Below are 24,868 nucleotides of genomic sequence, written 5' to 3' on the forward strand. Positions count from 1 at the left end.
GTAGGGTTCTTAACTCATTCTCCACACATGACAGGAGATTGATGACAAGCTTACCTCTAGTGCGGCATGTAGCTGTTGCAGAAAACTCATAGTGTCAGTTGGAAGCACCTTATTTTTTTGCTTACTGGTGTTTTTTATGTGCGTAGATATTCAAAATGTTTTTTAAAACTATATAAATGCAATATTTTTGTTATTCAGTGTTACAGAACATTGGCTTCCTTGCAGCTGCTATTTATTTCAGACTTTCAAATACTGTTAGACGGAGACCTTTGCTGGCACTTGTCTTCAGACCAACGCCTGCCAGGCTGCTTTCATCTGATTGTTCAGTGATCCTTAGTTTGTCTGGTGAGACATAACTCCACCCCCAACCTTTTCCCATTATGACATGCCATGGCATCCATGCTGTCAGTCACGTGTATGGCGCACAAGTCATTAAAAGAAAATCCAAAAGGCTAATCTGTCTGGCTTTAGTACAATGTTTACTTAAGAATTTATGGAAGTCTGTTTCCACCTCAGAAATGCAGCAATTGCATGTGAAAGTCTGTCTTCTGTAAAAATGTATTCATTTTTTTTTTATTCTGTTATGTCTCATACTTTTGCTTTACCATGTAATTAGAATTTTTTCATTATTTTAATTGATTTAATTTATTGCGCATATATCCCTATAATTGCGCATATATCCCAGAGCCGAGTTTGAAAAAGAAAATGTTGGAATTCTGTGTTCTTTTGTAATATCGTCAATGGGAATCTGCAGTGCATTCTCAGAACTATAGTAGCGATGCATTTAAGCTTGTGTTCAGTCAGGGAGGGAGATTAGGCTGGCCGGCGTTCTCTTTCCCAGGCCTCACCCCCTGATGAGTTAATCTGAGCCACAGGTCGCATCTCTCCTTGTTTACAAAACTCAAAACAAATTTGGACTGCTAACCAACCAGGAGAACATTCCTGCTCCCTATACCACATAGACAGAACGTGAAGAGTTCCTATTCCTTCTTACGTGACTTGCATCAAATTGAGAAAATAGTATCAAATCAAAAGATGCTTGTTGTTTTTTCAATTCAAAAGGGGGAGTTTTGTTCTTTTTCTAGTCCAATATCTGAGATAATTCACCAATAATAATTTACTCAACCCTCATGTCATTCCAAACTTGTATGATTAGAAGAATAAGTAAGAATGTTGGTATCTAAACAGTTTTGGTTACCAGTGAATTCCACTGTTCAGACAAAAACACTAAGAAAATTTTCAAAATATCTTCTTTTATGTTCCGTAGAAGAATGAAAGTCACACTGGAGCAACTTGAGAGCGAGTAAATGACACTATTTTTGGGTAAACCATTACTTTTTAGTGTAATCTGGAATACTACTTTACTTTTATTTAGTTCAGAGTCATTTTATGGTTGCACCATCCTGAGACCTGGCTTTGAGGTCATGTATCTGTTTCTCTGAGGGGTAAAAGTGGTTCTCTCCTGCTTTGAAAAGCCCCTGGCCCCCCAGCAAGCCACCAATGGACTGAAGGTTTAGTGGCTGGGGTCGAGATTCTGTTTCAGAGTTCAGATAACACTCCTCCCTGACTCTTCCCACGGCTGAAGTGAAAAGGCCTTCAGTTGCCCCCTTTCGAAAACCCTCCATCAGGCCTTTAGAGCCTTTCTGCACCACTCAAAGGTACAGATGTCTGGCTTGTCATAAAACAGATTGCAATTTACGACTGAAGCTTTTAGTGTGGAGGTCACCCGTTTGAAAAAAGCCCCTGTTTTTTTGTGTTTGATTGAACTTGAGTTGAATTTAGTATTCATTGACAAAAAAAAAAAAAAAAAACAGATAAATTCAGTTAGATGGATAACTCACCAATGATGGGAACTCATGAATTCCTGCAAGTAATCTGTGAGATAATTAAATTGTTCTCCAGGGAACGCCAAATACTGGATTACACGGCTGCGCCTTTTAATTTGCCGTGTCAGTTCTTGTTTAGTCATGCTTTCAGGTGGTAACCAAACAGTATAGATCAAAGCCATACTAGTTAAAATATGTTGTTTGTGTTAGGCCCAGTGGCACGTCGAGTGACTGTGCAAGTGTGCATCCTGCTTGAGGACGTCTTGAGCTGTTGGTCCAAGGCATTGTTCTTTTAAAAACAAACAGCGTTGGAGAGCACCTCCCCAACTGCTCAGACTTGTTGGAGGGGGTCTTTGGATCTGCTGAATCTGAAGTTTACCGTGTTATTGCTTGTTCCCTGCTGCTTGTCTTTGCCTCATAAAGAAAATAATAATCTTATGAAGCATGCGAGTCCCTCTGAGGCGGTTTTGCCAGAGCAAGATTTAAATGGGCTTGTAATTGGGCTGTCCCACTTCAGTCCGCTGACATTTACAAAATGGTCTCCTGGGACCAGCAACACTGAAGTGCTAGGGATGATTATGGCTGAGGGGAAGATGGTGTTTAGTGCTGTGTTTTATAAAATAGTCTTTAGTAAATAAGGTTTTTAGTAAGCGTTTTGTGTACAGTGTTGATGTGATTTGTGCCCATCGTCTTGATGGGTTTATTATAGCGCTGACTGTTTGTGTTGTTATGATGATGATTAGAAAGCCTTGACCGTGTCTAAGTGTGAATTAAGGAAATGCTGGAAATGAGAAAAGAGCCTTGTTTTCTCTCACAGAACCTCATTAATGATTTTACGTGTGGAGAAGCCTCTCAATAAACTTCTTAATCAGATTCACACCTAACTTCCTGCGGCACTTCAGTCTTTAGCACATTGCCAGTGGTTAAAGCTGACATGGTCGTTCCTGGAACGAGTCGTCTGCTTGGAATGAAACCGAAAGGGTTAGAGATGTGGTGTCATTATGTCATAATAGTGGAAGTTAAACCCATAGGGTTTGATTATTTGTCCAATTGGTAACATAAATAGTGAAAAGAAGAGGACCCAAGACAGAACCTTGAGGGACACCATGCAAAACTGATGGATTTGGTGGATGATTTGTGTTTCTGGTGAAGTTTAAGTACTTAATATAAAAATCTATTAAATATATATAACAAATATAAAAAAAAATAATAATAATTACATAATTACAATAGTTGTATCTCAACCAAATAATGCCCTTTCTTAACAAACCGTACATCAATGGAAAGCTTTTTTATTCAGCTTTCAGATGATTTCAGATTTCAGATTTAATGCAAAGCTATCATATGATTTCGTAAAAATTTAAATATAGCTTATGAGTCATGTGGACTTCTTTAATGGCATTTTTTGTATATAATATTTGTAGCTTATTATGTATTATGTATTTACTTTCATTGTATGGAAAAAATATCCGAGACTCCCTGTAAAATATCCCATTTTGTATTCTATAGAAAAAACACTGGTTTAAAACATTGTAGTTCAATTCTTTTGGTTCATTTAGGCTGGACCAAAAAGGAAAATGATACATTTGGTCCTGGTCCGCTTAGCATTCACACTTGCAATTTTGATAGCGAACCTAAAGATACTGCACCTAAAGGCATAGTAATACGTTCACAACCTGATTGATCGAGTTGAATGAGAGGGTCCGCTTGTTTGGTGCGCACAAGGGTTCAGACTCAGAGGCAGCGTTCACATTTAAATGAACCGCAATAACAGAGTAATCGCTCCAGATCGTTTCCAATCGTTTTAATCTAACCAAACATGACAAGTGTGAACACAAATCTTTAATGTTGATTTTTGTAGTTGTTTTCCCCCTAATGTTTTAAATGTTTAGCTATTACGCCCATCCTTTAAATACTTTGCAGTATAAAAATGAAACATCCCAAATGAGTTTTCTTTTCTGAGAGATTGCCACTTGTGTATTTAAAAAGTTGGCTGTCCAGAGTTTCTACATTCCATGACAACAATAGTGGAAGTTTCACATTGTTACTGAGTGAATACAGCCAAAGGGGTGGGGGATCACAGTTTAACTGTTGAATTCTGTTGTCCTCTGGATGCGTGGAAAGCTGAAATGCCATCAGCTGTGGTCGGTGAACTGGTTAACCCTGTCAGGAGAGCTGAACAGATGTAAGGTAATGAAGTCAACGCTGAATAAATAAATTTACACATGCCTACACGAGCCTGAAATTTCTGCCCACTGAAGCAGTCATATGAAAAAACTAGGTTTTGTTTTGTACAACACTCTACCTCAGTTCTTTTTCTTTTGCTTTCCCTCGCTTTCCTGTCCCCTCGTCTCTTTTACCCTGTGGAAAATATTAAGGCAGTAGATGGAAAGGGGGTCACGGGGCGGGTGGCAGCACTGGGTAGGTGGTGAGTTCCATAGCAACAGTAATTATCAGCTGGTTGATTGATCCTGTGGAGCTGGATGGGGGCAGCGCTGTTTGTATTCAGAGATAGTGGGTCAGGGAACTGGAGGGCACCTGGGGTGAGATGACTGAGAGGAAGAATGTTTGGGTTTCTGGACCACATGAAGGAAATGCAATCAGCATGTGATGTTTGTGGAGGATTTAAGGGTCTGTTTTCTGATATCTTTTGGATTTAGAGTAATAGTTGATGAAAATATGGCAATCATGTACTTGCCCTCAATCCAGGATGCTCTTTTCCATACAACAAAACTGGATTTTGGCAAGTTAGCTGTCAAGTGAAATTGTTCATTCGTTCTTGTCTCATTGGAAATATGTGCCTCTATATACATTCCTGCAAAACTGAAAAAAAAACTACCTATATGTACAAATCACACATTTTCCAGTTGAAATGAACACACGAGGCAGTAAAACTTAAACAAGCTTCATTCCTTTTCACAAAAAGTATGATTTACAGGTACAGAGTTTTGATTAATAAAGCCAAATTTTCACACAGTTACTCGCAGAATATTATGTTATGACTTATTTTGACATCCTACGCCATTTAAAAACTGATACTTTTGAATGTTGTCGTCATATATGTAGCTTCATATGCATGAAATTTCGTGATTCAATACACTGCAAACCCAAACATTAAAAGTAATTAAATAGATCAGGTAGTGTAAACTTCATTTTTCAAAAAATTCTACTTTTGAGTTCCAGTGACTTTTCTTAGTTTTTGAGTATAAAAACTTATAATTAATTAATATAAAGTTTTAATTAATTTGAACTACTTGTTGGTGATTCAAGCACCACTTTAATGTATAATTTCATTGTACTTGTTATTTTAACTGTTTAAACATTAGTGCAAGTGTCTGATGTGATTTTTGAGTTTATCAGGATTAATATTACATTTGCTCGGTAGCTCACACACACGATACAGCGTTGCACTTGAGTAATGAAGAGCTCCAGTACAAAACCCGAGAAACTACAGTTTGATAAAACAGCTCTAATTCGCAAAAGTAAGTTCAAATAGCACAGCTGCATGAACAAATGCGTTTTTATACCACTTTTGCATTTGTTAACACTATCGGGTAGGTTTAGGGTTGGGTTTGGTGTAGGGGATATTTCCAATACGGTAGAGCATTAACCTTTAGCGAAGGGTTGCCAGGTTTTCACAACAAAATCCGCCCAATTGCAACTCTTAACAAGCCCAATCAAGTTTTGAAGGGTGTCCCCCTGCAAAAATCACGTTCAGGGGGTTAAAATAAAGTTTTTTGGTGGTGTTCCCCTGGTAAAATTAGCATTTTAGTGACTAAATATTATGTTATTAGGGTCGCGTCAACCGGCGGACATGAAAAACACTGCCGCAAAATGTGCAGTAAGACACCTAATTACGGTGTTCCAGAAATGTATATAGAGGCACCTATTTTCATGAGCATGGGCTGGATTTAATTGTAGGGGTCGACCGATTATCGGTACCGATATTAAGCATTTTTATGGTTATCTGTATTGATAATTTTAAAATCAAATTTTTAAAATCAGTTTTTGTCAGAGCCTTTTTTGACATAATTTTTAGTTTTACAACAAACATACATTATCTGTTCAAAAAAATGGTTATTAGTCTACTTGATCTGTAATTATCGGTATCGGCATGTATTTGATAGTTGACTGAACTTTAGTTTTCAAATGTTTTGATGCAGTAAGCTCCGATATATGATGATCTACTTGCAATTTATACTGTGAAAAATAATAATTAAATGTAAATTATCATCTGAAAAATATTTACTTATATTGGATTTATTTCTGCACACTATTATGTTCATTCTTAGTTCATGTTATCTAAAATAGTTAACTAATGGAACCTTATTGTATTGTGTTACCTTATTTTTTATCACCATTTTCTCATCACTTGCAGAATTTGTATATCCCTGCTCGATAGTATAAGTACTTTTTCTAGTGCTCGTCTTTCTCTGTAATAGCTTAGAATGCAGATGTGAATTGATGTTCCTTTAATGGGACCACTTTTCCATGCCAGCTCTGAAATGGGTCAGTGTTTCCAGAGAACAGCCCTGGTTCTAAAGTACTCGTTGATGTCAAAGGGAAGGTCAGATTTCAGCTCCATTGCACAGATCTTGTTTACTCAGGTTCCTTGTCTTGGCATGCAACCTCTGGAGGAAACTAACCAAGCATGAATGATTCCGGTCGGTTAAGTCTTTTATAGCTGAATTATTTTTCTTCGGATAATAGTCTTCCAATCATTTGATTTGATTCCAATGACTTATGTGGAGTGTACTTTCCTTTATAAATGTGTCTCATTGTGGAATACATGGCGGCAGATTTATTAGCTGTGCTTCAATCATCTTTGACATTCAGTAACTTTGTTTGTGCAGAAAAGCAGATGTTTTAACTTTATAGCTGCTTTATACACTCATAATTTCCTTCCTGTTTGTTATAATATCAATGTCCAGTTGATATCCAGACAATTTTGCAGACATGGAGGTGTTTGGATGAATCTTTCTCACTATTGTCCTTCTATGTTGTTCCTCCATTCTAGACAGGGGGATTGGGGCTGGTGGACCCCTGCCACTGTCTAGAGGGGGTGTGAGCTTGTGCGCCCTTGGTTTGCTTGAGCCATCTGTCCGACGGTATTGTTTAGCGCACAAAGGCAAAAGAGTCCTTCAAAGACCACAAGTGAATAGAGCCATAACGTCATTCTGCTCAGGCATGAGAGCATCTTCTAGTTCTGGAGCATCTCTGTTTCCTGTTCTTTACTTCATACTTTATTTTTTTACTCTTTTGACATGTTTGCACTCAACTATCTAAACTGATTCTCAACTATCTCTGATAGAAGACTTTAAAGACACAATATTTCCTTCCGCTCTTCTGTAAAGACAATCTTGTGAGAACATGAAGTCTGGTGACATCAGTGTTTTCTCAGTGTATTTTCTCCAGATTATATTTCAACGGTTTGTTCATGAATTGTCAAATGGGTTTAATGTGCCATTGTTGTGCAACAAGTGAAGCGAATCAGTACTTAATACTTGATTTCCTGGATTTTGTGAGTCATGCACTTGTCATTAGCCCTGTATTTGTGGTACTACTAACACGTCATAGTGTAAACATTATTCCAGGAACTACATTTTAGCCTTTTTTTGAAGTGATTCTTGACTCTGCACAACTTGCCACAGTGATAGTGTGAAGAAGTCACACTATTCAAGATTTCTTTGAGTTTGGGTGTTAGAAAGCACTGTTAAATATGAACTGTAGCTTAAAAAATGTCTTCCAAATGTACGTTTTGAAAGACTTGTTTTTTTCAGTGCCCTCAAACTGTCAGGTCTGTCTTGTGAGATATCTTTGTAATGTGCCAGGTGAAGTGTATTTGGAAATCACTGTCATCAGCACACCTGTCCTCGAGGAAGTTTTAAAAAACGTTGATTTCCATGAACTGAACATGGTCCATCAGAGCTAAAATAGCGTGAGTTTTTAGAGATTCCTTTATTGGTGAAGAAACTAATTTCTCACATGCCAGCTTGAATTACAGATCATCACCTCGAGGGGGAAACTTCACACTTCATGGGAGAGGAAATAGCACATGTATTCAATGCCTATATGACATACTTGTCCTTGTTATACCAGTTTTTGTTGTATTGGAAGTAGTATACAGTCTGTGGTTAATATGGTTAAAAACCCATGGTCTTTATACCATAGTCAAGCTCTCATCTTGACGGCTTTGCACTTGAGTAATGAAGAGCTCCAGTACAAAACCCGAGAAACTACAGTTTGATAAAACAGCTCTAATTCGCAAGTAAGTTCAAATAGCACAGCTGCATGAACAAATGCGTTTTTATACCACTTTTGCATTTGTTAACACTATCGGGTAGGTTTAGGGTTGGGTTTGGTGTAGGGGATATTTCCAATACGGTAGAGCATTAACCTTTAGCGAAGGGTTGCCAGGTTTTCACAACAAAATCCGCCCAATTTGAAAATCATTGCTTGTACTTCTTAGATGAAATGTAAAGGCCCACATTTAGAAATGACTTAAATAAATAGTTCTTGCAAAAATGAAAATTTGCTCAATATTTTCTCACCCATATGCCATCCAATGTGTTTCTTCACCAGAACACATTTGGAGAAATTTAGCATTTGCTCACCAATGGATCCTCTGCAGTGAATGGGTGCCGTCAGAAGTAGAGTTCAAACAACTGATCAAAAGATCACAATAATCCACAAGAAATCCACACAACTCCAGTCCATTAATAAATGTCCTTTCAAGCAAAAAGTGGTGTGTTTGTAAGAAACAAATCCATTATTTTTTAAACTTCAAACTGTTGCATCTGGCCAAAATATTCCATAATCCATAATATTGCTTTTCCAATTGCTTTTCCATTGTCTGACATTGTCATTTTATCTGAAAGCTGAATAAATAAGCTTTCCATTGATGTATGGTTTGTTAGGATAGAATATTTGGCCGAGATTCAACTATTTCAAAAATCTGGAATCTGAGGGTGCAAAAAAATCTAAATATTGAGGAAATCGCTTTTAAAGTTGTCCAAATGAAGTTCTTAGCAATGCAAATTACTAATCAAAAATTGAGTTTTGATATATTTACAGTACGAAATTCTCAAAATATCTTCATGGAACATGATCTTTAGTTAATAACCTGATGATTTTTGGCATAAAAGAAAAATCAATCATTTTAAACCATCCAATGTATTTTTGGCTATTGCTACAAATATACCCAGACTACTTAAGACTGGTTTTGTGGTCCAGGGTCACATATTTGTTTAGAACTTTAAATGGTGCTTGATCTGTGCATATTTCTCTCCTGATTCGGATAAACCAAATTTTCACTTGAGATAGCAATATTATGGATAGAGGACTTGTATTTTAGATTGAACGGTTTGAAGTTAAATGTGGGTTGCTTGTGGGTTACTGTGATGTTTTTATAAACAGTTTGAACTCTCATTTTGACGGCACCCATTCACTGCAGAGTATCCATTGGTGAGCAAGTGACGTAATGATACATTTCTCCAAATCTGTGCTGATGAAGAAACAAATTCATATACATTTGGAAGCCTGAGGAACTATTCCTTTAAACATTAAACTCTCAAATGATTAATTTACCTATTTAGGGTTTTTAAAACCACACACCAATTCATGAAATCCTTAATGGCGTACAAGTAGAGGAATAAAATCCATATCATGTAATCTGTAATAGTGTTTTGAGATTTCTCCTCCTTTATGGGTGTGATCTGTTTGCCCACTAATCATGTGATTACTCAGGATAAGATGTGCAATCAAAGAGTGTGTCATGTGCACAAAACTGAGAGTTTTCCAGTAAAAGAATATTTGAATAAGAAAATGCCGAAATAATGGTGTTTCTTTTCCTGGTACGAGTTGCGCTGCAGTCTGTGCATGTTGAATTCATGTGTGTGCGCTGAGAAATGCAGAGAGAGAGTGAAAGGAGGAAAGAGAAAGCTCATTTGGCAGAGGCTGGAGGTGTAATACTAAAGCACTGGCAGGCCCTTTAGTCAAACACTGGGGCTTGTTGCTAGGATACATTCTTATCAATACCTTGGTATGCCGTCTATCTTCCCCACACGTTTCTCGGAGCTGTGCTCCGCCACCCGCTTATTCACTGCTCTATTTTTGAATCAAGCCAAGTCTGCAGCAAGCTGGGAGACCCCAAAACCCCTGTGTTGACTTTTAATGTTGATGATACGCCATGTGCATTCTGAAGAAATGTCCTTGGATCATTTTAAATATTTTCATTCTGGAATGTGTCGTTATTCCAACAATTTTTTCTGTTGTTTGTTGAAACCAGTCTAACAATGTGTTTACAAGATTGTTTTCTCTCTAATTCATGTTTTTTATTCTGCACTGTAGAGCAGAACCAAAACAGATTTTCAATAAATCACTGAACTTTGCTCATGTCTGCATGTTTTCGGAGGGTGTGTTCAGTCATTTCAGTCTGTAGCTATTAAGATTTTTCTTTTGTCAGATGGATGCAGTGGATAATAACAGGTTATTTGTCATTGAAAGCAGATTTGAAGGCATGCAGACAAAACAGTTGTATAGGTGCTTAACTGCAAAGATTCCATATTGCATAGTTATATATGCAAACAAATGGGTTCCTTTATCTGTACCTTTGTGTAGCCTACTTTTTCTTTGTGCGATGATGGACAAGACAAATGAGAACAATGCAATGTTACTGTAAGCAGAAAGTCAATGACGTACTACCTCACAAACTCCTTAAGGAATGCAGTATACTGTATGTGCAGAGTGTGCAAATTCTGTATGCATGGAATACCTGCATGACAAACTGCACATGCCAGAATGTGCGTCCTGTAATGTACAATCCCGCAATGCACTGTTAAATTTGACCTTGAGTTTTCAGAGAGATAGATGAACAAGAATTGTGTCTTTCATTGACTGAAGAGTCAAAAGTATTTTTGTAAATATTTAGGTTAAATGCAATTATTTTATGCATTTGTTAATGGTTAAGTAATGGTTATTTAATTGGATTTCCCTGGAAATAGATTTTTTTTTCTTTACTTTAATGTTTTGAAGAACGGTTAAGAAGAAATTGTGAAAAAATGTCTGTTATAGGATTAGTTCACATCTAGAATAAAAAAATACTCAATTTACTCACCCCCATGTCATCCAAGATGTTCATTTCTTTCTTTCTTCAGTAAAAAAGGAATGAAAGTTTTTAAGGAAGTTTTGGATTTTAATTTTAAAGTGGAGTTTAATTTAGATCAATAGGCGGAATGTCTAAGGGTGTGTTCACACTTGTTGTTCAGGTCGTTTGGCTCATTTGGTCCGGACCAAAAAGGAAACTGATACATTTAGTCCTGGTCCACTTAGCATTCACACTGGCATTTTTGACAGCGAAACTGAAGATACCGAACCTAAAGGCATAGTGATACATTCACAACCTTATTTGTCGGGTTGAATGACGTATATTTTGTGACGGAACTCAGCAAACAAAAGGAAAAGGTGCATTCGATTTAAAGTAGATTTAAAGATTCAAACCGCACCAGAGTTCATTTGGAAATGGACCAAGACCCGTCTTTTTAGCGGTCTCGGTCCGCTTGTTTGGTGCGCACCAGGGTTCGGACAGTAGCGTTCACACTTACTCAAATGAACTACGCTAACAGAGCAATTGCACCAGAGTTCGTTTTAATCAAACCAAACATGACAAGTGTGAACACACCCTAAATTGCAGTTTAATTGCAGCTTCAAAGGGCTCTACACAATCCCAGCCGAGGAATAATTGTCTTATCTAGCAAAACAATCTGTCATTTTCTATATTGTATATACTTTTTAACCACAAATGCATTGCGTAATCATGTTGAAAAAGTCACAAGCGGTTAGTTCTTTGTCTGTGTACTTTGGTTCAAAAAGGTAGGGTAGGACGAAAAACTATCTGATTTTCTCCTCCAACTTCAAAATCGTCTGACATGGTTGTTTTACCTTTTTTGTAAAGGGCGTTTGACTTTCTTTGCACATTTGCTTTGTATACACTGGGTTGGTACTTCCACCTACGTCACGTGTGTGTGATTATGTAATGCGAGATGAGCATTTGTGGTTAAAAACTATATAATTAATAATTTTTTTTAGAAAATGACAGATCATTTAGCTAGATGAGACCCTTATTTCTCGGCTGGGATCGTGTAGAGCATTTTGAAGCTGCATTAAAATGACAATGTGGACCTTCAACTCGTTAGATCCCATTTAGGTCCACAATATGGAGAAAAATTCTGAAATGTTTTCTTTTTGAATGAAGATAAAAAGACATAAATGTCGTGAGTAAATTATTAGGAAATTTGTATTCTGGAAGTGAACTAAACCTTTAAACCAATTATTCATCTTCTTGTCTCTTGTAACAATGCAGCATACTGCTGTTTAAAATACCGTTCCATATTTCTGTTTCACATTCTATTTTTGAAACCCCTTGGCAGTAAGCAATGCATTAGGTTTGCATTCTGAGCATGTCAGTTGTGATCTTCTCCATTCACAGTCATGGTAAGTGAGGTGTCAGCAGATCCTCTGATAGCTCCTCCCTAGAGTGCTGTCTGGAGACATGCTCTGCTTCTCCTTCACCGCCATTAAGTGCTTTACTCCCCGGTGTCGTTTAAAACCCCGTAGATAAGCGATAAAATAACCATATGACCAGATAAGCCTGTAATATGGCATTGCTGTGGGCACATTCATTACTGTGTATTTTCCAAAGTCACTCGCAAAACTCATGGTGACAATTACATTGCAGTAAACGCACACTGTGCAATCATTCTTCACTGAGAGAACACACAGCGTGAGTTCAGTAAAGCAAACAGATGACCCCTGGGCGATTTACACCTCTTTAAAAAGACAAACATCGAGTTCTAAATGGAGAGAGGGCAATAGAGCAGACAAGGGGAAATGTAGTGGGAGAGCGAGCATATGCCCCTGTGCTAATCTACAGATTTCTGCTATAAGATGATTACAGCTTGCAGAGACTGCTTGAAAAAACACAGTTGGCAAAATGGCTATAGTCCATCCAGAATGACTTAGTAACTGCATTTAAAGCAAATTCTGCATCCCGGCAGAGTGAAACTCATTAATTAGACACTCAGCAGTGGGTTGTTCCGCAGTAAAGGGCCAAACAGCAAAGGAATCTTTAAAAAGCTGTTTTTTTTATTGTTTCTTCTTGCCTTAATTGTGTTGCTTGTTGTTATTCATCTGCTTTCTTAATGAACTGTGCAGATTGATTTGCATTTTCTAAGAGTGGTATGTATAAAATAATACATGCAAATATAAAAATTTTGTCATTATTTACTCACCCATATGCTGTTGTTTTTTTTTTCTGGGGAACTCAAAATAAGTATTTTATGCAGTAATTTCCCAAATAACAGCATTTTGTGGTGACTAAAAAAAGCTATAAAGATATTTGGAGAGAATAGTGACAAATGTGAAGTCTATTTCACACAAACTATCATACGGCTTCTGTAGACAGACTAATTTTATTTTTCTATAGACTTTTATGATGTTTTGTTCTTTTTGGAGCTTGATCAGCTTGAGTACTATGGAAAATAGCCTCACAAGATTCATCAAAATGTCATTTTTCATGTTCAACAGAAAAATGAAACGCATACAGGTGTGAAATAACATGAGAATAAATAAATCTTGACAGGGTTAACTCTTCCTAGTGATAGTTTACCTAAAAATGAAAATTCTGTCCTTAATTACTCATCCTCATGTCGTTCCAAACATGTAAACCTTTGTTCATGTTCAGAACACAAATTAAGGTATTTTTGATGAAATCCGAGAGCTTTCTGACCCTGTATAGACAGCAACGCAACTGACAAGTTCAAGGCCCAGAAAGGTAGTAAGGACATCATTAAAATAGTCCATGTTACATCAGTCGTTCAACCTTATTTTATAAAGCTACGAGAATGCTTTTTGTGCACAAGAATTAAAAAATAATGACTTTGTTCAACAATTTCTTTTCTTTCCTGCCAGTCTTCGATGCACGTTTACAAGGAATTGTTGAATGATGTAATTATTTTTGTTTTCTTTGTGCACAAAAAGTATTCTTGTAGCTTCCTGAAATTCCGGTTGCACCACTGATGTCACATGGACTATTTTCACAATGTACTTACTACCTTTCTGGGCCTTGAACCTGGTGGTTGTGTTGCTAGCCCAATCGTGTTTCGGGGGTCCCCTTGGTAAAAATTGCATTCAGAGAGCTAAATATTATGTTATTGGGGGGCGACATGAAAAACAACCCGTGGCGACAGTGTTAAAGTAGCCCAATTCCACTGAAAAACCACAGACTTGGCAACACTTATGCTGGGTAAGAAAAATTGTTGAATGAAGTCTCTTTGTGCACAAAAAGTATTCTTGTAGCTTCCTAAAATTACAGTTGAACCACTGATGTCACATGGACTATTTTAACAATGTACTTTGTACCTTTTTGGGCCTTAAACATGGTGGTTGCATTGCTGTCTGTACAGAGCCAGGTTGCCAGGTTTTCATAGCAAAACCTGTCCAATTGCAACTTAAAACTAGCCCAAAACAAGCCTAATGTTGTTTCGGGGGGTCCCCTTGTTAAAAATCGCTTTCCGGGGGTAAAATACACATTTTTAGTTGGGTTCCTCGGGTAAAATTCACATTCCAGGGGCTAAATATGACATTATTGGGTTCGCTTTGACCCGCAGACATGAAAAACAACCCACGGCAGCAGTGTTAAAGTAGCCCAATTCTGTGGGAAAATAATAGACTTGGCAACACTGATGCAAGGTCAGAAAAATTGTTGAATGAAGTTATTATTTTTGTTTTCTTTGTGCACAAAAAATATTCTTGGAGCTTTCTAAAATTACGGTTGAGCCACTGATGTTGCATGGACTATTTGAACGATGTCCTTACTACCTTTCTGGGCCTTGAACATGGTGGTTGTGTTGTTGTCTATGCAGGGCAGGGTTGCCAGGTTTTCTTAGCAAAACACACCCAATTGCTTCTTAAATCTAGCCCAAAGGCCTTTCAAGGGGTCCCCATGGTAAAAATCACGTTTTAAGGGTTAAAATACATGTTTTTGGTGGGATTCCCCTGGTAAAATTTACACTCCAGGGAGTAAATATCACATTATTGGGGTCGCTTCAACACGGACATGATAAACAACCTGCGGCAACACTGTTTCCCAATTCTGTGGGAAAACCGCGGACTTGGCAACACTGATGCAAAAATATATCTGAAAATCTCTTTAAGGTACTAAAATGCACGTTATATGGATAAATATGGCTATTGTTCCTTTTTCTCTGAGAGTGAATGTAGGCTACTTGTACTTGTTCATTAAGAATGCGTGGGCTGTTGTGTGGCACTGCTGCATTGTGGGTCTCAACTGAGCATCGAGGGTTGTGTCTTGCTCATGAGGGTCGTGGTGTGGTTGCCAAGGCAGTGTGCATGATGTTTGTGTAAGTGGCGGGGGGCACGACTGACTCACAGCCTTGTCGCCTTATTACACCCCTGCTCTCAGTGCCGCAGACAGAGATTGATAGTGACAGTGGTGTTTCTGCACGAGGCTGCGTGCACAAGGGCACATGCACGCTCTTCCTCTCTTTCCCTCCCTGCTTTCCTCAGTCTGTCTACTTCTCTCGCTCTTTTTTCTTTTCCTCCCCATCTTTTCTCCGCCTCTGGCTGTTTAGGCTGCGGACCCCGTTGAGGATACAGGAAAAGCATTTGTTGACATTCAAATACGCCCGTGGGCTGCGTCATATAAGCACACGCTCCGTCACTGACACATGCTGCGCTCTGCAGCACATGAAGCCTTCTGGTGTTTCCTTCAGCATGATATGTCATTGTCAGAAGGGTGTTTTTATATTTGTGGCTTGAGCTATTGTTTTGAAGACGGTTTATGTGAATGAAGACAGTATGAATGAATGACAATGGTTTTAAGACAGGTTTGTAGTTTACCTTTCCTGTTTGTTATTTCCTTCTTCCTGGAATTGTCTTGATAGTGATACGCAACCTGAAATCTTAAGTGACATCTCGGATTTACTATTCAAAATCTACTCTGTAGTAATTTTACAAGGAAGAACACTGGTGCTGTTCAAAAACCTAGTAAGCTGCTTAGATATAGGCCATAAAGAGAAAGGCAGCTCATTAACCAAAATGAAGCATTACAAGATAAATAGTGATCCTCACATGAAGCAGACAGTTGATCCAGTAGAACTAATGTTAGGATGCTGCTAAGCTAATAATGTTACATTTATATATTTTTTATTGATGTTTTTAAATGAAAAATATTTTATTATTTTAAACATACACATAAACATGTAATGTAAATATACTACCGTTCAAAAATGTGTTGTTAAAAAAAGGTTGTTTCAAGTAAGCCTCTTATGTTCATCAAGGTGGCATTTATTTGATAAAAAATATTGTAAAAATACAAAATTGTAAAAAAAATAGTCAAATTAATTAGATTATTACCATTTAAAATAACTGGTTTCTATTTTTAAATAATTTAAAATGTAAATATTTCTGTACTGCAAAGCTGCTGGTACATATATATATAATACAAAAAAGAGATTGTTATAATAAAAAATATATATGTATATAAATATACATGTATATAAATATTTTATATATATTATATATATAAATATTATATATATATATATATATATATATATATAATGAAAAATATATATTACAAATATATACATATATAAAATAATATTACAAAAATATATATAAAAATTATATATATATATATATATAAGTGCTGTCAATCGATTAAAAAAATTAATCGCAATTAAAAGACTGAAACTTTTTGGATATGTAAATGTAAAATGTAAATAATTAATGTAAACTCAAGACAAAGAAACTATTTAAATTCAAAATATGATTGTTTATTGGAATTTTTTTTTTTTTTTTTTTTTTTTTTTTTTTTTACTTGTAACACAGATTTTCTCATGTAAACAACATACCTGCAATAAACCATCAATATCCTCCAAATTAACTGTTTTCATTTTACTAAGAACGCACTCGTAGAGGCCCCGTAGAGATGGTTTCGGTGGGGTGTTTTGCTTTTAAGTGATATGTCAAAGACGAATTATATATATATATATATATATATATATATATATATATATATATATATATATATATATATATATAATGAAAACTATTTTATTGTTTTATAGATAAAATATAAACTAGTATATAATGTAAATATACAACTGTTCAAGAATTAAGGGTTGGTTTGATTTTTTTATCAAATGTTTTTAAAGGAAACCTCTTATGTTCATTAGATCAGCATTTATTTGATAAAAAAAGATTTTTTTTTTTTTTACATTTTGTTTTTCAAGATTTTTTAATGAATTTCAAGTTCATTTTACTAAGAACGCACTCGTAGAGGCCCCGTAGAGATGGTTTCGGTGGGGTGTTTTGCTTTTAAGTGATATGTCAAAGACGAATTATATATATATATATATATATATATATATATATATATATATATAATGAAAACTATTTTATTGTTTTATAGATAAAATATAAACTAGTATATAATGTAAATATACAACTGTTCAAGAATTAAGGGTTGGTTTGATTTTTTTATCAAATGTTTTTAAAGGAAACCTCTTATGTTCATTAGATCAGCATTTATTTGATAAAAAAAGATTTTTTTTTTTTTACATTTTGTTTTTCAAGATTTTTTAATGAATTTCAAGTTTAAAAGAGTAGCATTTATTTGGAATGGAAATCTTTTGTAACATAAATGTCTTGACTGTCACTTTCGATCAATTTAATGCGTCCTTACTTAATAAAAGTATAATTTCTTTAAAAAAAATTTAAATTAAATATTACTGACCACAAACCTTTGACTATATTATTATCCTAATATATGACCAGTATCCTAATATATGATCATATAATCCCAGTTGTCTGACATTTAGATCCTGAAATGACCCAAATGAAAAGAATCAAAAAAGAAAAATAAAAGAATCACAACCACGATGCCTCTGTAGCCATCTTTGAAACAGAGCGCCTATTATTTTAAAAACCAGGAAGATGACAGTCTGTATGAGAACTTACATAATATTTGTCTGTGATGGAGTGATACAATGTGCTTTGACATTAGTATTAGTCTGGACATGCCTCCACTGTGCTTTTAATGCCCTGTAGTTTCATCTCTGTCATTGCAGCTCACATCAGAAGGGTCTCTGTATTTGCCCTGACAGCAGTACTGCAGACGTGCCCACGGGGCCAGAACAGGAGGCTGTTTTATAACACAGTTAATGAGTGAAATCAGCACATCTCGTGATTGTTAATGTGCGAGCCGCATTCCCTGCTGAGCTTGCGCAATCTGAACTGGATACCTGCGCCAGAGCTTCCTGCCTCCTGTCTCGGTGCCAAGGTTGTTTTACAGGAAGCAGACTGTTTAATTCTATACTTGTCAATGGCGATTGCTCTGAAGAGGGAGTCGGTCTTGACTTTGCTGTAATTTGGTCAGCCTCATTGATGAGAGGAAGGCTATGTTTTCTATTATAAGCTCTTTGAAAAGTGTTTTTGTGGACTCTTGTGTCATTTATGGTTAGATCATTTCTGATGGGGTGGACATGAGTCATCAGGACCTGCAGGGAGACTGTATCTCTGTATAATGCTGAACTCTTATCTAGGCACTGTAGGGAACATGAGATAGCAAGATTGTGTTATGTAACTGATTCTGAGATGTCTGTAAACTGTCAGATTGTCATTTAGGGAACACACACGGCAGCTACCAAAAGTATTTGTAAACTTACCTGTAAATTACACTTTAAAATATCTGAATGTCATTGCATATGAAGGTACATTCAGACATTTAATGTATAACATATCATATATATATAAAATAAAATATATTATATACTTTATATTATATATATTTTATATATTATGTAATATATAATAATTAAGAAACATATTTTTGTTAATTTTTATATATTTTTACTTTAGTTTTATATTAGTTATTTTCTCAGCATGGTCTACTGTTATTGTTATTTAGTGGCATTTTCATGTGTAAAACAGGTGGGTTGTACATTTTTTTATGCCTTGTATCATAAACTAAAACTAAAATATTTTAATATTTTAAAATAATACCTATTTTAATTTGATCATTTTTGAGGTATGAAAATGAATTATATATATTTATATACATATATATTTAATTAATAATTATAAATTTGCTCTTTTAATTGTATTAATTATTTATTATTATTTTTTAAGTTTTATATTTATAAATTGTTACTTTGTAAACTAAAACAATTTTTTCCCTGTTTTAATTATATAAATATATAAATTATTATTTTTAAATATAAATATAAATGTATTTTATATTTATTATTTATGATTTTATTCTTTTAATTAATTTTTTTTTACATTTTATATTTATAAATTGTTACTCCAAATAATGTCAAACACACCCACCCACACACACACACACACACACACACACACATATATATATTTTTATATATATATATATATATATATATATATATATATATATATTTAATTTATAATTATGAATTTGTTCTTTTAATTGTATTATTTATTTTGATTATTTTTTAAGCTTTTTATTTATAAATTGTTACTTAAACTAAAACTAAAATATTTTTTCCGTTTAATTTTTTTCATTTTTGAGGTATAAAAATCTATTTTAATAATAATATAATAAAAATTATAAAAATTATAAAAATAATATATATATATATATATATATATATATATATATATATATTTATATATATATATATAAAATTCTTTTTTTTTCATTTTATATTTAGAAATTGTTACTCAAAATACTATATATATATATATATATATAATTTATGTATTAATATATATTTATATTTAAATATAAATGCTTTTTTAAATGTATAATTTTTATTATTTATGAATATTTTCTTTAAATTTTATAATTTTTTTTATTTCATATTTAGAAAAATGTTACTCTGTTCAAAATATAATATATATATATATATATATATATATATATATATATATATATATATATATATATATATTTAATTTATAATTATGAATTTGTTCTTTTAATTGTATTATTTATTTTGATTATTTTTAAAGCTTTTTATTTATAAATTGTTACTTAAACTAAAACTAAAATATTTTTTCCGTTTAATTTTTTTCATTTTTGAGGTATAAAAATCTATTTTAATAATAATATAATAAAAATAATAAAAATGATAAAAATAATATATATATATATATATATATATATATATATATATATTATTCTTTTTTTCATTTTATATTTAGAAATTGTTACTCAAAATACTATATATATATATATATATATATATATATATATATATATATATAATTTATGTATTAATATATATTTATATTTAAATATAAATGCTTTTTTAAATTTATAATTGTTATTATTTATGAATATTTTCTTTAAATTTTTTTATTTCATATTTAGAAAATGTTACTCTGTTCAAAATAAGGACAAAAAGTGTCTAGACATTGTTGGTTTTATATTTGATATTAAAATGTGCGACTTTAGTGTCTAAATGTTTAGCTTTTCTCTTACACCTTTTGTGCTACAACTAAAATTGTTATAATAGAAAATGTCAATAATTATGTCAAATCATCTCTCATATGGATCATTTCATATTTTCCACGCTTAACATTGTTATGAGAAGCCTACCCATGAATTGTAGCAATTGTTACCTGAGAAATGTATTTAGTTCCTGGTAACTCTTGCTAGAGGGGATCGATGTTCTAGTTGCAGGGTAGACTGTATCCAGGCCCCTTTGAATATCAACCGGCTTCAGGTTTCACGGGGAAATGCTTAACACCAGCGAGACAGACCACAGCAGTGTGGAACAATGCCTCACTGTTTGGTTAGCCCCACTTCCACATCTTGCAGTAATTGAAATCATTCCTGGGCCTCCGTCCTACCAAAGCTTCTTTCCCCATGCTGCACGGGGACTTGTACACCCATGCAAGGTGGGAGGGGTGTAGAGTTGTTTTTGTAGAGTGTTACTTTATGTATGAATCGAATGTGGGGTCAACTGGAAAAGCTAATGAGCTTTTTATTGATTCCAGCAGTCAACCTGCCTGGGTGGCTGTGTGCAAATCAAGAACTGCAAAAGTTGGCACTGAAAACGTCTCGTCCACACCCGTACTGTAATATCTTCAGTGTTTCCAGACATCACAAGACGAAGATTACGCAAGTTATGTAACCAATGTGTGCAGGAGATCAAAGTCCTCAGAGTTATTCGCCTCTGAGGTCCATTCGGTCATTGCATGCCAATGTTTGTCCAACCTGTGAAGAACATAAGCTGCTTTTGCTTTGTTTTTTTTATTCCTGTTTCTTGTGCTTTTGTAGCTATATGGTAATGTTCATTCTGTGAAAACTCTATATGTTGGTACCAAATGTATAGGGTGAGAGTTTGGGCCAACTTGTAAAATTGCAGAACTGTCTTGATTTATTTTGTTGAACTTTTTGGCTTATTTTGATGGGGAGGTGGAGTGTAGAGAGGAGTGTGACCCAGGTTGCACTTGAACCTGGCTTTATTGTGCTGAGCCACAGCTGATTATTTTTGTCACTTTTATTGATTTATAGTTGAGAGAGAACAGGAAATTATGGGTAAAGGTTAGGGCTACAGATATGTTTCAAGCAAAATTCAAACTCAAATTTCTCATATGAGCATATTAACTGCTAACCACTATTCCTTGACCTTTTTGTGACTTTTAATGTGATTCTAGTTGAAATTCATGACATGGCCAGGGTTATTATTTTTTTAATATTAAATCCCAATTTTATTATTTTATTTTATTTATTTATTATTATTTTTTATTATTATTATTTTATTATTATTTTATTATTAGTTCCCTTCTTTCATTGTTTCATTGTCTAGCTGAATCTCATGACATGGCCAGGGTTATTATTTTAATATAAATTCCCAATTTTATTATTTAATTTTATTTTATTTAATTTTATTAGTTTTTATTTATTATTTTTTTTATTATTATTATTTTTTGTATTATTTTATTATTAGTTCCCTTCTTTCATTGTTTCATTGTCTAGCTGAATCTCATGACATGGCCAGGGTTATTATTTTAATATAAATTCCCAATTTTATTATTTAATTTAATTTTATTTAATTTTATTAGTTTTTATTCTTTCATTGCTAGTTTTAGGTTAGTTTTTCAGACTTTTCTAGTTTCAGTTTATATTTTTGCTATTTTAATTTTAGTGTTTTAGGCTAACTAGTATCGTTTCAAAATGTTTAATGGTTTAACCCCTCACATTGTGGTCAAAATGCCCCCCCAATTTTTTTTTTCAGTTTTACTTAAATTATCGTATTATATTTTAGTTTTATATAAATGTAATGTTTTGTATTTATAGGGGTCTTGCACAGACTTAGGTTTGGTCTCTTTTTAAAGAAGACAGATTAGAAGATTAGAAAAAAAAAAGGTATAGAAGCATATGGTTTATGGTTATGAAAAAGCACATTTTCACATTTTATGTAAAATATATATTTTCCAAAATATGTTTTACTCTAAAATGTGAGAAAATTAAAGCCATAAATTTAGACAAGTTGTGTTCGGAAATTTGAGGTTGAAATCTCAAAAAATTAGCTTTCAGTAACATTTTGTTTGAGCGCAGTACCAAACAGTTCCACTAGATAAAATTTGTTTCTCATTCATTTCCAATCAATTTTATTGCCAAGTGTGACTATTTTTTAGGGCCTTTAACCTTTTTGAATCATGACTATGTATTATTTGCTTCCACAATGTAAGTGACAAAACCTCTTTACCCAGTTTGTACCATTCCTTTGATATTAAAACTTCTAAAAAAGACAAAACATCAAATTTTGCAGTCCAAGATGGCCTAAGAGCATCCAAAGGTTACGTTTTTCAGATGGGTTGTATTATTTTTCCTTTATTTATTTTATTATTTAATTTTTTTTTGAAAGGATTAGTTCACTTATATACATCAGAACATTTTTATTCTGATAATTTATTCACCCCCATGTCATCCAAGATGTTCATGTCTTTCTTTCTTCAGTCAAAAAGAAACATTCCAGGATTTTTCTCCATATAGTGGACTTCAATTGGGATCAATGGGTTGAAGGTCCAAATTGCAGTTTTACTGCAGCTTTAAAGGGCTCTACACAATCCCAGCCAAGGAATAAGGGTCTTATCTAGCAAAACGATCTGTCCCCCCAAAAAAATTTAAATGAATATAGTTTTTAACCACAAATGCTTGTCTTGCACCAGCTCTGCAGTGCGGGTCTACATCTTCATGCATTACATAATCATGTTGGAAAAGTCACGCATGGTTCCATCTTTGTCTGTGTACTTCAGTTCAAAAAAGTAGGGTACACTCCTAAAAATAAAGGGGCTTTAAAAGGTTCTTCACAGCGATGCCATAGAAGAACCATTTTTGGTTCCACAAAAAACCATTCAGTCAAAGGTTCTTTAAAGAACCATCTCTTTTTTACCTTTTTATAATCTGAAGAACCTTTCGTCACAAGGAACCCTTTGTGAAATAGAAAGGTTCTTCAGATGTTAAAGGTTCTTTATGGAACCATTTAGACAAAAAAAGGTTCTTTTATGGCGTTGTGAATCACCTTTATTTTTAAGAGTGTAGGGTTAAAAACTCCGTCTCATATTCTCCTCCAACTTCAAAATCATCCAACATAGTTGTTTTACCGTTTTTTGACATTCTTTAACCGTTCGCTGTATAAACAAAGGGTCGGTACTTGCGTGACCTTTCCAACGTGACTGTAGTGTGTGAAGTCGAGTTTTTTTTATTATTACGATTATTTTTGGTTAACTGAAAATACTTTACATTTTCGTCTCAACCGGACAGAAAGAGTAAAAACATGGCACCACAAATGGGTCACTACTATGACAGGATCAGATAAGACAGAGGGAGACTTTCTCTGAGGCTATTCCACATCACAGTGTCTCTCCAATTAAGTCAAGCGCACCCTGAGATGTTGCCAGCACGATAGCGGATAGATCTGGCATCACTGCGAACACGTGTTTCTCTCCGTTTCTGTAAAGACACAGTAGGACAGCTTGTTAGAGTTGAATGTTAAGTTGCGTGCTCTGTTGGAGAGCCTACAGCGCTTGTGCGCTTAGAGGCGGACACTGTGCGACAGAAAATGTCTAATTGAGTAAAGGTGGGCGATACTCTCTCACGACCGTCTCTTATTTCACCAGGGTTATTTTGTGTCGCTTGCAAATGCTGTGTGATAACCCGAGGGCGTTTATTTTTGCCCATTTTGAATGTGGCTACGTGTGTGTTTAAGGTTCTTTTTATAATTCCCTTCGTTTCTTCCACTGTCAACAGTTGAAAGCTTAGTACAATTGTCCATTATGGTTGTATTCAAATCTGGGCGTATGCCTCATTTCTGTGGGTTTCCTAACAAAACATGACGGAGGGGTGTAGAAAACTGTTTTCTCGCATGTTCAAAGAGTTCCTACTGCATTGCAGCCCTGCGGAGATAAAAGACTCTCCGGCTGTGAATGAAGCGGGAGGGAGTGTGGAGTGTAGCGTTCCGCTCCGTCGTTCTCCGGTCAGCGGTGGGGAACGCAACTGGGGTTATGTATGTGGCAGAACCGGTCAGGCTTTGTCGACAGCCCACGCTAATCAGCTTGGCTGTGCGTCAGGTGATCAGATGTACTGTAGTTAGATTATAGGGTCACAAGGATTGGCAAAGAGGATTAACGAAGCACTTACCACTACGGTTCTGGTGGGACTGTTTATAAACATGTGTCCAGTGTCCACCCCAGAGTCATTTAAGTTAAATTACCAGTCAAATAGAAAATTTCATACATGTATTGTTGTCAGAAAGAAAAGGTGAATAAAAAACAACCAGTGAATCATTTTGGTTCTCCTCATTAATGAATTATCAGATACCGTAAGCAAGTAAGAGGCAGCAGTGACACCTGGTGGTGATAACAGTCTTGATTATTGATTTCACTGCGATGAAACGTACAAAATGGCGAGGGAAATAAGATGATTGATTGGAGAATCAGGATTGGCCATGGTTTATTAGTTCTGGGTT

At 34.7% G+C, this 24,868-nt stretch overlaps 1 protein-coding gene across 1 annotated transcript in view; it reads left to right on the forward strand.

Moving 5' to 3' along the window:
- ccdc85ca (coiled-coil domain containing 85C, a) overlaps positions 1-24,868 on the forward strand; it is a 52,156-nt gene that overhangs the window by 2,683 nt on the left and 24,605 nt on the right. The window lies entirely within an intron of this gene.

This window comes from Garra rufa, chromosome 21 (assembly GCF_049309525.1).
Source record: "Garra rufa chromosome 21, GarRuf1.0, whole genome shotgun sequence".
Classification (NCBI taxonomy): domain Eukaryota; kingdom Metazoa; phylum Chordata; class Actinopteri; order Cypriniformes; family Cyprinidae; genus Garra; species Garra rufa.